The 11519-nt window shown below is 43.0% G+C and overlaps 1 protein-coding gene across 1 annotated transcript in view; it reads right to left on the bottom strand.

Moving 5' to 3' along the window:
* Positions 1 to 3123: 3123 nt before the first annotated feature.
* The window catches only part of LOC126428335 (neuronal acetylcholine receptor subunit alpha-4-like), a 588239-nt gene continuing 579843 nt past the window's right edge, over positions 3124 to 11519 (bottom strand). The window contains exon 20 of the mRNA XM_050090270.1: positions 3124 to 3383. The gene's annotated coding sequence lies outside the window, so the exon portion shown is untranslated. The remainder of the gene's footprint in view (positions 3384 to 11519) is intronic.

Below are 11519 nucleotides of genomic sequence, written 5' to 3'. Positions count from 1 at the left end.
TTATTACTGTTGTGTAAGAAAATGGAAACTCCCATTAAGGAAGACAAAATATAGCCAGAAAACAGGCTAAATGATGAATTACACAAGGACTGTCAGTACTTATTGAAGACAGGTGCTGTTTCAAATGCAAGTTGGTGCTGTTAGATGACCCTGAAACAAAAATGTTACCAAATTGTAGGGTAGTACGGATGTAGCAGTTGTGCCTTGCAATTTCTGCCAATACAGAAAAGTGCAATATTGTTTAGTGATTTACCTCCTCATTTCATTTTCGTTGTGAAAACGTGGTGAGAGAAAACTGAAGTTGGATGCTCTCGATGGTGATCCTTCGCCAACAATGACACGTTAGATTTTTGGTACACCAAATTTAATGGAGGTCATCCACTTTTGATGAAGGTTCCGCAGAACACTGAGCAAATGTTGCTACAGAAGAAACCGTTGAAAGAGACAACACGATTCTTATTGACACTGGAATGAAAGAGCAAAAAGTTAGTGTGTCAACAGGATAGGCAGTTAATATTATGTATAATAACGGGGGACAAAAGAAGTGTCGGTCCAATAGACGTCACGACTGTCGGCTGTAGACGACGGATGGGTACGACTTTCAGCTCGAAGCTGTTCGGAACAATTTAAGTGAGATCTGAAAGACTTTATGCAGCTTCTTGCCACAACAATACCTTAGGCCTTCTAGTCAATCTGCTCCAGACATCGACAATGCTACACTGAGGCACTGAAACACCTCAACCAGAAATTTAAGGAAATTTGGTGAAGAACAAAGTGCTGTTTCACTGTGACAATGCACCAGCTCAGCACATTCACCCAGAGTTGTCACAGTGTAACTTCATGATGCTCTATTTCAGTTCATTTCTCAATGTGAAGAAATGGCTTGCAGGTAAAAAGTTCTACTGAAATGAAGAGACCTTTGTTGAGATGGAGGTGTATTTTAGAGATCTTGGTGGTCCTTCCTTTTTTTTGTGGATTAAAAAAGGAGGAGAAGCACAGACCCCCTACGAGGACTGCGCAGAGAATAAAGAAGTTGTTGATTTATATTCAAGTAATACAGCCACAGGTTAAACACAATTTGCTTTACGTATTCAGCTTGGAGTGTAGTAACAAGTGAAACCACTTATAATGTCAAATTGTATGTGATCTGGGGCTGTTTTACCTGAATTTTGGCTACAGTGGTCACTGCGTTCCTGGCAGGCCGTGCCTTCCTTTTAAAAAAATGATGTGCCATCTCCATCCTAACATGGGTACTTAGTGAAGTTCCTTTCCATACAGACAGGCTACATTAAATGAAATGTTACATCAATTAAAAATAATGATAGACATTTTGCTTGTATTTGCACTGATGACTTCAGACAAGTATCAGGCTGTTCAAAGCCAGTGTGAGGGTTTTGAAACCTGGGCACACTCCTCTTACATTCCCAGCCACAGGTAGGCCTATTGCCCAGCTTCTCCATGTTTAATACAAACAGGAGGAAATGGGAAACAGCAGCCATAACAGTCACAGACAAAACAGTGGGACTAGTCAGAGTACGTGGCACGTGTTTGCTATTACGGTAATTCTCTTTTATGGATTAACACTGGAACATAAGTACATTAAAAATGCTATATAAAAATAATACCATTTCCTTTCATTATTTAAAGTAAACAGGTTCCTGCAGACACCCAATCTGTGGAGAACCGACAACCGTTTACAGAAACAAATTATGACAAGTGTCATATATATATATATATATATATATATATATATATACGTTTATATTTGTGCCCTAAGCTCATTTATCTTACACGTAAATATATTCAGAGACAGAAAAGAATATTGCAACACGATCAATATTTTCCTACCACTAGCAAAGGCGTTGCGTGTCTATAAAAAACCTATCTTAAATTATTTCTATATTACGATGTACTCTAGGCCTGAAGTGGAGAGGTTTTATCCTTGCAGTTAAGGAGGAAACTGTTGTCCTTACTTTAAGGAAGAAAGGTAACCTCGGTGTGAGCAATGCAGAGATGAGTCTGTGCAACAGAGCGCAGGCTCATTTGTAAAACGTAACTTTCAATTCCAAATTATAGTTATGGACCTTCTCTGGAGTTACATTTGCAATACAAACTATAGCACAAGGGAGATCACACAGCTCTTTATACTCTGGAGGCAGTGAGGAGCTACTTCTTTAATCTGTCGCCTACATGATAATACGAAACTTCACCAGTTACTTTGGAATGTTCCCCGTTCTTTTACGATAGTTTGTACGGTGCCTACATATGTACAACACACAACTCGTTAACCTGTACTTACAGAAATATGGCAGCAGTTTTCTTTTTGTTTTATGTCAAGAAAATGGCTCTCTCATTTTGTTACGAGATTTGCAACTAATCTGAAGAATCGTTACCAGTGGCAGTGATGAGAAATAATTATGCAAAGGGTGGTAATTATAGTGTGTATAAACTGCAGTAAGGCATAGCAGAATTTACCTAAAGGATTACTGTTCTCCAAAGAATTTAAAATTATGCACAGTAACTGATAAGAAGAGTTATTTGTGGCCAACATGTAACTAAGACCATTGTTGTTATTGCCTCGAAAGAATATATATATGATATGTCCACTGATATTCCAGACAGTGTCAACATCCGAAATGAACTGAACGTAGGTGCGTACCTGGCTTATACTGTACCTAACTGAAGGAACTTCAGCTCACCAACTGCTCAGTGGTAAAGACTCGCCATACGTAATGTACAGAAAAAACAGTCTTTGACATTTGTTTCGAACAGCTGCTTCGCCACAACATTAACTATTACTGTTTTTTTCCCCATTTTACAAGTTCCGTAATGAGTATTGATAATGTTTTACATGTTGAAAATACATTGCAAACAACAAAAACTGCCCTAAACAATTTGTACTAGATTAATCTGAATATTTTATTGTATAACAAGCCATCTGCAAAAATTGCTTTCAAATTTTCTGGCAAACGTTAATGGAAATTTATCCTCCTTGCTGATAACTCTCCTATTGACCATTAGCTCCCATTTCTTTATATAGGAAGTGAACTGATAACGCAATATAGTTGTAAACTGTACGAAGAATAATCTGTTCCGTAACAGAAGCCAGAAATGCACAGTGAGTTTACAGAATTGTTTTTTAATGAAGAATTTTTTGGTGCAGGATAACGGTGTACTTAGTATAGGTAAATTCTGTGTGCAGGATCAACTAATTATGCATGTGAGCTCGGTCAGGTGGTAAGTCACAAGTCTGCAACCCCGACCGCGTGCCCGCCTGCTCGGTTCCCGGAGAACACGCCCCGCGTGTCCCACTCTCTGCCGGTGCCCGCTGCCTTGCTGGCACCGAACTGTCTGATCTGGCTGCCACGTTTCCTCCAGCGGTCCTGCAAGACAGGACACGATCACATTAAAAAATACAACTTGACAGAGATTGCAGGTTTAATTAGGTCTCTAAAGAGTAGTAATTCAGTTACGATGGTGCTGAAACTTGTGCCGACTAGATAGGGTTGCCCTCGAGCTATCTTTGTAATCGGTCAATGGCTCGGGGCATATTTTGTGACTGTCTTAGATATGCTATAGTAACACCCGTCAACAAAACTGGAGATATGAAAACTACCCCTAATTACAGACCTATGTCACTCAACACAGTCTTTTTTCAAAAGTGTGTGAGAAAGTGTCTTATGATGGAATACTAACTCACTTAACTGTGCAGGATTTAGTAACCACCTCTCAGTTTGCCTTTTGCAAAGGGTTCTATGTTGTTAACGGCATCACTCTTGCACGGATGGAATCTTGCTTTCCAAACAGGGAGCAGAAAGTCTCATTAACGGATTGTATCCGACTGATTTCTCAGTTCAATTGGGGTACTTCAAGGTGAACAGCGAAGTTGTCGACCCCTGGGACGGAAACGACAACCCCTCTGTACCTGCAGTACTCGGGAAAATAGTCTCAGAAGCGAGTGAACATCAAGTGTGGACTGCCACGGGGATCGGTAGTGGGTTCCCTCCTGTTTCTAACCTACATAAATGATCTTACAATTACAGTAGAAGGTAGTAAAGAAACTGTAACCTTTGCTGATGACACAGGCATACTTCTGTAATTTTCAAGTGTGCAATGTACATTGAGATGAGGATGAAGATAGTTTTTTACCTGTTGCTATCATTGTGATGTTGTCAGCATACAGCACATTCTCGCATGATATGTGACTTGACAAATTATTTATATACACAAGGAAGGGAAAGGGCCCACAAAAATAAAATGTGGAATACCACAGGGGTCAGTTCTTGGACCCTTCCTCTTTATGGTGTATGTAAATAATTTCTCACTACACATACCGTGTGAAAATGTGCTTATAGCAATATCAAGCTGATGAGAACAGGTGAAAACTTACAAGGTGTCCAAAATTACCAAAGAGAAATAATCGAGTTGACTTGGTGTCTGGCCAACTAGCTGTCTATTAACAAAACAAAAACAGGAGGAATTTTTTTCCAGTCTCAGACCATTGAAATGTGAAATTATTTGGACTTGTGATTGATAAGACTTTCATGGGATGGACACACACATTATTTAAGCAGCAAAATTGTGACAAATTGTCAGTAAGAATCTTCTACTTTACTCTTATTACCCGTTCTTCCACTTACACCTGCAATATGGAATACTGCTGTGGTTAATTGCACCAGTCAGCTTACATCTTTTAATGACAGAAGAAAGCCATTAGATGTAGTCTAGGTCTGGCTCCAATGAGGACTTGCAGAATTGTACTTGTCAAACATACCCTAATGAATACTTATGGGAACTTGGACTAAAAAAGAATGTTCATTCAATGAATTCTCAATTGCAAATAAGGGGAACCATTAGCTGTAGAATGGACTAATGACAATGAAAATTTGTGCCGGAGTGGGACTGGAACCCGGCTTTCCCGCATATCGTAAGCGGTCACCGTGCGTGCCTCACGGCCAGGCCCAAACCTACATGTGCCGTCAATCGTGCAGTTACAGTCTGTACTCCTACATCGATCGTGTATATTCCCGTACAGGTGAGACGTTGTACTTGGAAGTTACATGCCCGGTATCGGCACATAAATATGATGTTGCCGTGCCTGTATTTTTCTGATTACGATGCCAAGCTAATTTGGACATGCTGGCACTGCGTCGATTACAGCCGATATGAAATACACTCCTGGAAATGGAAAAAAGAACACATTGACACCGGTGTGTCAGACCCACCATACTTGCTCCGGACACTGCGAGAGGGCTGTACAAGCAATGATCACACGCACGGCACAGCGGACACACCAGGAACCGCGGTGTTGGCCGTCGAATGGCGCTAGCTGCGCAGCATTTGTGCACCGCCGCCGTCAGTGTCAGCCAGTTTGCCGTGGCATATGGAGCTCCATCGCAGTCTTTAACACTGGTAGCATGCTGCGACAGCGTGGACGTGAACCGTATGTGCAGTTGACGGACTTTGAGCGAGGGCGTATAGTGGGCATGCGGGAGGCCGGGTGGACGTACCGCCGAATTGCTCAACATGTGGGGCGTGAGGTCTCCACAGTACATCGATGTTGTCGCCAGTGGTCGGCGGAAGGTGCACGTGCCCGTCGACCTGGGACCGGACCGCAGCGACGCACGGATGCACGCCAAGACCGTAGGATCCTACGCAGTGCCGTAGGGGACCGCACCGCCACTTCCCAGCAAATTAGGGACACTGTTGCTCCTGGGGTATCGGCGAGGACCATTCGCAACCGTCTCCATGAAGCTGGGCTACGGTCCCGCACACCGTTAGGCCGTCTTCTGCTCACGCCCCAACATCGTGCAGCCCGCCTCCAGTGGTGTCGCAACAGGCGTGAATGGAGGGACGAATGGAGACGTGTCGTCTTCAGCGATGAGAGTCGCTTCTGCCTTGGTGCCAATGATGGTCGTATGCGTGTTTGGCGCCGTGCAGGTGAGCGCCACAATCAGGACTGCATACGACCGAGGCGCACAGGGCCAACACCCGGCATCATGGTGTGGGGAGCGATCTCCTACACTGGCCGTACACCACTGGTGATCGTCGAGGGGACACTGAATAGTGCACGGTACATCCAAACCGTCATCGAACCCATCGTTCTACCATTCCTAGACCGGCAAGGGAACTTGCTGTTCCAACAGGACAATGCACGTCCGCACGTATCCCGTGCCACCCAACGTGCTCTAGAAGGTGTAAGTCAACCACCCTGGCCAGCAAGATCTCCGGATCTGTCCCCCATTGAGCATGTTTGGGACTGGATGAAGCGTCGTCTCACGCGGTCTGCACGTCCAGCACGAACACTGGTCCAACTGAGGCGCCAGGTGGAAATGGCATGGCAAGCCGTTCCACAGGACTACATCCAGCATCTCTACGATCGTCTCCATGGGAGAATAGCAGCCTGCATTGCTGCGAAAGGTGGATATACACTGTACTAGTGCCGACATTGTGCATGCTCTGTTGCCTGTGTCTATGTGCCTGTGGTTCTGTCAGTGTGATCATGTGATGTATCTGACCCCAGGAATGTGTCAATAAAGTTTCCCCTTCCTGGGACAATGAATTCACGGTGTTCTTATTTCAATTTCCAGGAGTGTACATTAAATGAATTCGAAATTGCGAATAAGAACAATGTTGAGCTGTGCAGAGGAATGAAGACACTGATAAGTGGGAAATCCAGGTGTGAGTGCCGGCCCGGCACATATTTCGATTGTTGCCAGTCCATTCTGCAGCTATTGGTTGTCCTTCTTCATTTAATGTATTTCACACCGGCTGTAGTCGCCGCAGTGAACGTTTCTTTGGACACGCATCATAATCAGAATAACACAGGCACTGCAATGTCGTATAATGTTCATCTCTAGGGGAGAGTAGGGCAAGACGGGATAGTTAATATATTTGGGGCCATAAAATCAACAATCATAGTCAGAAGATTTTGAAAAAAATATGGTGTAATTGTACATTATTATAGCTGAGAATGAAGTACAAACAAATTTGTTTTTACTTTTCAATTACAATATAAAACTGTCTTCGTAACACAATGACAAGTTTCCATGTAGTGGGGCAAGATGGGGTTACTAGAGGGGCATGATGGGGTCAGTCTTTGCACAGTGCACAAACGTGAACTGCTTCATCTTCTTCTCCTGCACAGGAACAATGAGCCCATCTTCTGCATATAAAACACTGAATCCAACCTTCACTGTGAGTACAAGTATCCACAGTAAAGACACTCAGCGTCAGAAGATTCTGATGAAGAGGAACTTATCCGCTTACGTTTTAAGTTGGTTTTGTTAATTTCTTTGCCTTTCTTTTGTATTTTTTCTTACTATTCGACTTCTTTAGCAATACTTGGTTAGTGATGGTTGTATTTTTGTTAGTTTGAGGAAATCTCTTTGTCAAGTTTTTCCTAGTTTGTCCCATTTGCTTCATTTCTTTTTCTCTTTTTAAATTTATTTCTGCTTGTAAATCATTTTTGTAGGGTGATTCAGTCAAAACTGCTGGTTTACCATGCTTTCGGCTCTTCTTTTTTGAATTGAGGCTACTGCAAGAGGGAACTAGTGTTGGACATTTTGTAATGGTTACAGCCTTTCCAGTAGTTGTAGTAACATTAATTTGACTTGAAACAGGCTGAATATTTTCAATTGGAGCAGAAACTTCAAGTATTTCACATGCAGTATCAGCCTGGAGAATGTCGGAGGCAACAGCTGGAGTTGACATATCCGGTTTAGCAGCAGACTGATGGGGGGCGGAAGACACCAGAAGGTTGAGGTAGGCCTAAATAGGCGGAAGCAGCAGGCTGAGGTGAGTTGAAAGCAGCAGAAAGCTGGTTGGTGTTTGTAGCCCCGTGGGTTGAGGATTCATTATCTGTGACATCTGGCCTAGGCCTATCTGTAGTCTCAGATGGGGCATAATCATGGTCACTAAAAACGACTTGGTTGGTAGTCCAAATTCCAGTATTGTGAATTCAATTAATTGCTGTGGACATAGTTGCTGCCTTTACAAAAGCCCTTCCATATAGCTTAGATATTTGGAACAAAGAGACAACACATCCTGGATTCGACCTGAGCCAGCATAAAACTTCCTGGTCATAAAAAACACTCAAAGGCTTCATGAAGCTTACATCGAGAGGCTGTAAGAGATGAGTGCAATGTGGTGGGAAGCACAGCAATGCTACGCCATTTTCCCTTGCAAAGTCAATAACATCCATGTTTTTGGTGTGGGTGAAATGTCCATCGAGAATCAGGAGAACTGGCCTCTCCTTAGTAGCTCGGCTCCAGTCAAGAAATTTCTTAAACCATTGAAAAAAAATATCGGATTGCACCCAACCACTTGGGTGACATGCTGCCCAGGCTCCAGGAGGGCAGTCTTCATTAACTGATCGTTATTTCGAACCTTTGGAAAAATAAAAAGAAGAGGCATATATGAACCAGCTGCATTGCAACACTTCTATTGTTACAGTGTCGCCTCTTCAGTAGAAGATAACACATCAACTTGGTTTCTAGCTTTTAGAGACAGAATTTTTGGCCTATGCTTTGGTACTACAGTTACTCCAGCCCCATCACAATTATAGATTCTGTCAAGGGTAAATTGATGTGTATCAATAAGTCGAGTTAACAAACCAAAAAAATTAGTTACATTCTGTTTGTTGAATGCTGCAGCTCGTGCTGCACTTGTGTGCTCTGGTTTTCTGAGGATTATCTGAGGATCCCTGCGTTTGAGACCAATGAACCAATCTTTGCCAGCTACTTGCTTTTCTTGAGAAAATGTGTGCTTTTTACACAACTCCTCTGCCCATTGAAAGGCAAGTTTTCTGAGGTCATATGCTGTGAGACCAATTAACCTTTCCTCTATTTTTAGTACGTATTCCACCAACATATTCTCTTCCTCTGGAGTAAAAACGGTTTTAATTGGCCGTAGACTCTTGACCAAAATTGGAGTTGTTTGATTTGAATACACGCGTCCACTCGATGACGCAGTAAATATATTTCCCGATTTTTCTGTCTGATCACGAGGTACTTTAACTCTTCTTTCTAGAATTGTTTGCGGAACATGAAAAGTGTCAGCTACTCTTTTATATCCCATTTCACCTGTGATAACGGCTTCAGTAGCTGATTTCATTGCTTCTGGAGACCATCCACCTCGATCTATCTTCCTCTCGTATGTCCTTACCATATTAGAAACCCTTTACAAACAAAGGACGAAAGTGTAAAATTTATTGGGTAAGATGGGGTAGTTCCCCATCATGCCCCATAGAAAAAATCCGGTCTTGCCCCACTGATACATTGTGGAATATTTACCGCTAGTGTTAGGTTACGTTTCGACTGAAAGTATTTATAATATACGTAACATAACGTCCAAAAATAACAGTTCCCATCAATATATACAGTGCTTCAGTTAATGAATGTATTTTACCTGTATTAAACACCAAACTTCAACTTCACTAAGAAACTTTCCAGCAAAAATGGCGCCAGTCGAGGGAAACGGACTTACACAAGGCAAACTAACAGTTCAGAATGGCTGCCGCTTACACGTATTCTTTTTCTCCATCCCTGCTAGCAGTATGGACGTTTTCCACATCACTAACTGAGCCGTAAAGCCAAGTACTCCTTCTTAACCCCCTACCCCGTCTTACCCCACTCTCCCCTACAATATAAGAACTAGCCACATGGTAGATTTACCGCACTCAGGACTTTCTCACACACGCCATAGCCATACACTCGTGAGTTTTAAATTCTTCAACAAATCGCCAAAAAACAGCTCGTGTAACTGCCTTACACAAGTTCAATGAAGTTTTTAAAACTTTACTAAAACAGCGAGAATTTTACACAGTTGATGAATTCGTAGAGAGTAATTTTCAAGAAATGTGCTTCGGGTAGCTGTATGTACCAGTAAAACTGCACATAATAATCTTGCAATTAGAATTATGCATTAGTATACATGTAAATAAGTATACGAGTATCACTGGTTCGTGTATAGCTATGTAATTGATGTAGAATTGTAATTAAGAATTTATACACTGAAGTGACAAACGTCGAGGGATAGTGATACGCACATATACATAAGGCGGCAATATCGCGTACGCAGGGCAGTGCATTGGCGGACGGACCTGTCATTTGTAATCAGATAAAACGTGTGAAAAAGTTTCCAATGTGATTACGGCTGCACAGTGGGAATGAATGCGGAATGGTAGCATGTGACATTCCATGTCGGGTGTCATCACGGAATTCAATATAACGAGATCCACAGCGTCAAGAGTGTGTCGAGAATATCAAATTTCAGGAATTACTTCTCACCACAGACAACACACTGACCAACCGAGAGCAGCAGTACTTGTGTGGGATCGTCAGTACTAACACACAAGCAAAAATGTGTGAAATAACCAGAGAAATCGACACGGGACTGTGCGACGAACGTATCCGTTAGGGCAGGGTGGCAAACTTTGCCGTTACGGGGAAAGGTAGCAGACAACCGACGCGAGAGCCTTTGCTAACAGCACGACATGGCCTGCAGTGCTCAGTTGGACCCTAGACGAGTGGAAAACTGTTGTCTGACATGATGACTCCTGATTTCAGATCGTAAAGTTGGCGGCAGGGTTCAAGTGACGCATAGACCCCACTGTTGTGGCGTGGGCTGCATTTGCATCAAATGCACTGCGTCCTCTTATGTTTGGCTTCTTGGAGACCATTTTCAGCCGTTCACAAACAACGATATGTCAGCAGGCCACAATTGGTTTGAAGAACATTCTGGACAATTCGAGCAAATGATTTGGCCAGCGAGATCACCCGACACGAATCGTATCGAACATGTTTCGGACGTAATGGAGAGGTCAGTTTGCGCAACAAAATCCTGCAGCAGCAACACTTTTTACAATTATGGATGGCTATAGAGGCAATGTGGCTCCCAGCATTTCTGCAGTGTCCACGGCACGTCAAGTAGCTGCACTAGCGAGCGCCGGCACGGTATTCAAATGGTTCACATGGCTCTGAGCACTATGGGACTTAACATCTGTGGTCATCAGTCCCCTACAACTTAGAACTACTTAAACCTAACTAACGTAAGGACATCACACACATCGAGGCCCGAGGCAGGATCCGAACCTGCGACCGTAACGGTCACGCGGTTCCAGACTGAAGGGCCCACAACCGCACGGCCACACCGGCCGGCCCCGACACGGTGTCCAAGTCAGCGTATGTTCGCGTGCCAACTTTTTTGGTTAGGAAGGGGAAATGAGGATGGGGGCAGCTAATTCCTCAGTTTTGTGTCTTAGGAACAGATTTGCCTGTTTTGCGCTCCGACAGGGGCATTGTTGCAGTGGTCCCCCTCCGTTGCCTGATACTTCAAAGTGTGCAGTTCGTATAAAACGAATTTTATAGATCAGAAAAGTTTTGAAAGTGTATTTATATACTTCGGTATATTTTTATAGTTTGACAGATATAAATAGTGAACAAGTATGCATTCTATACGGTTAACACAACCACTTTTGGTTTACACTTTTTGTGGATGCTTTAGTCGTGGACTGCAAT

Source organism: Schistocerca serialis, chromosome 12 (assembly GCF_023864345.2).
Source record: "Schistocerca serialis cubense isolate TAMUIC-IGC-003099 chromosome 12, iqSchSeri2.2, whole genome shotgun sequence".
Lineage (NCBI taxonomy): Eukaryota > Metazoa > Arthropoda > Insecta > Orthoptera > Acrididae > Schistocerca > Schistocerca serialis.
Note: the sequence above shows the minus strand (reverse complement) of the source record. Positions and strands in the feature narration are given on the sequence as shown.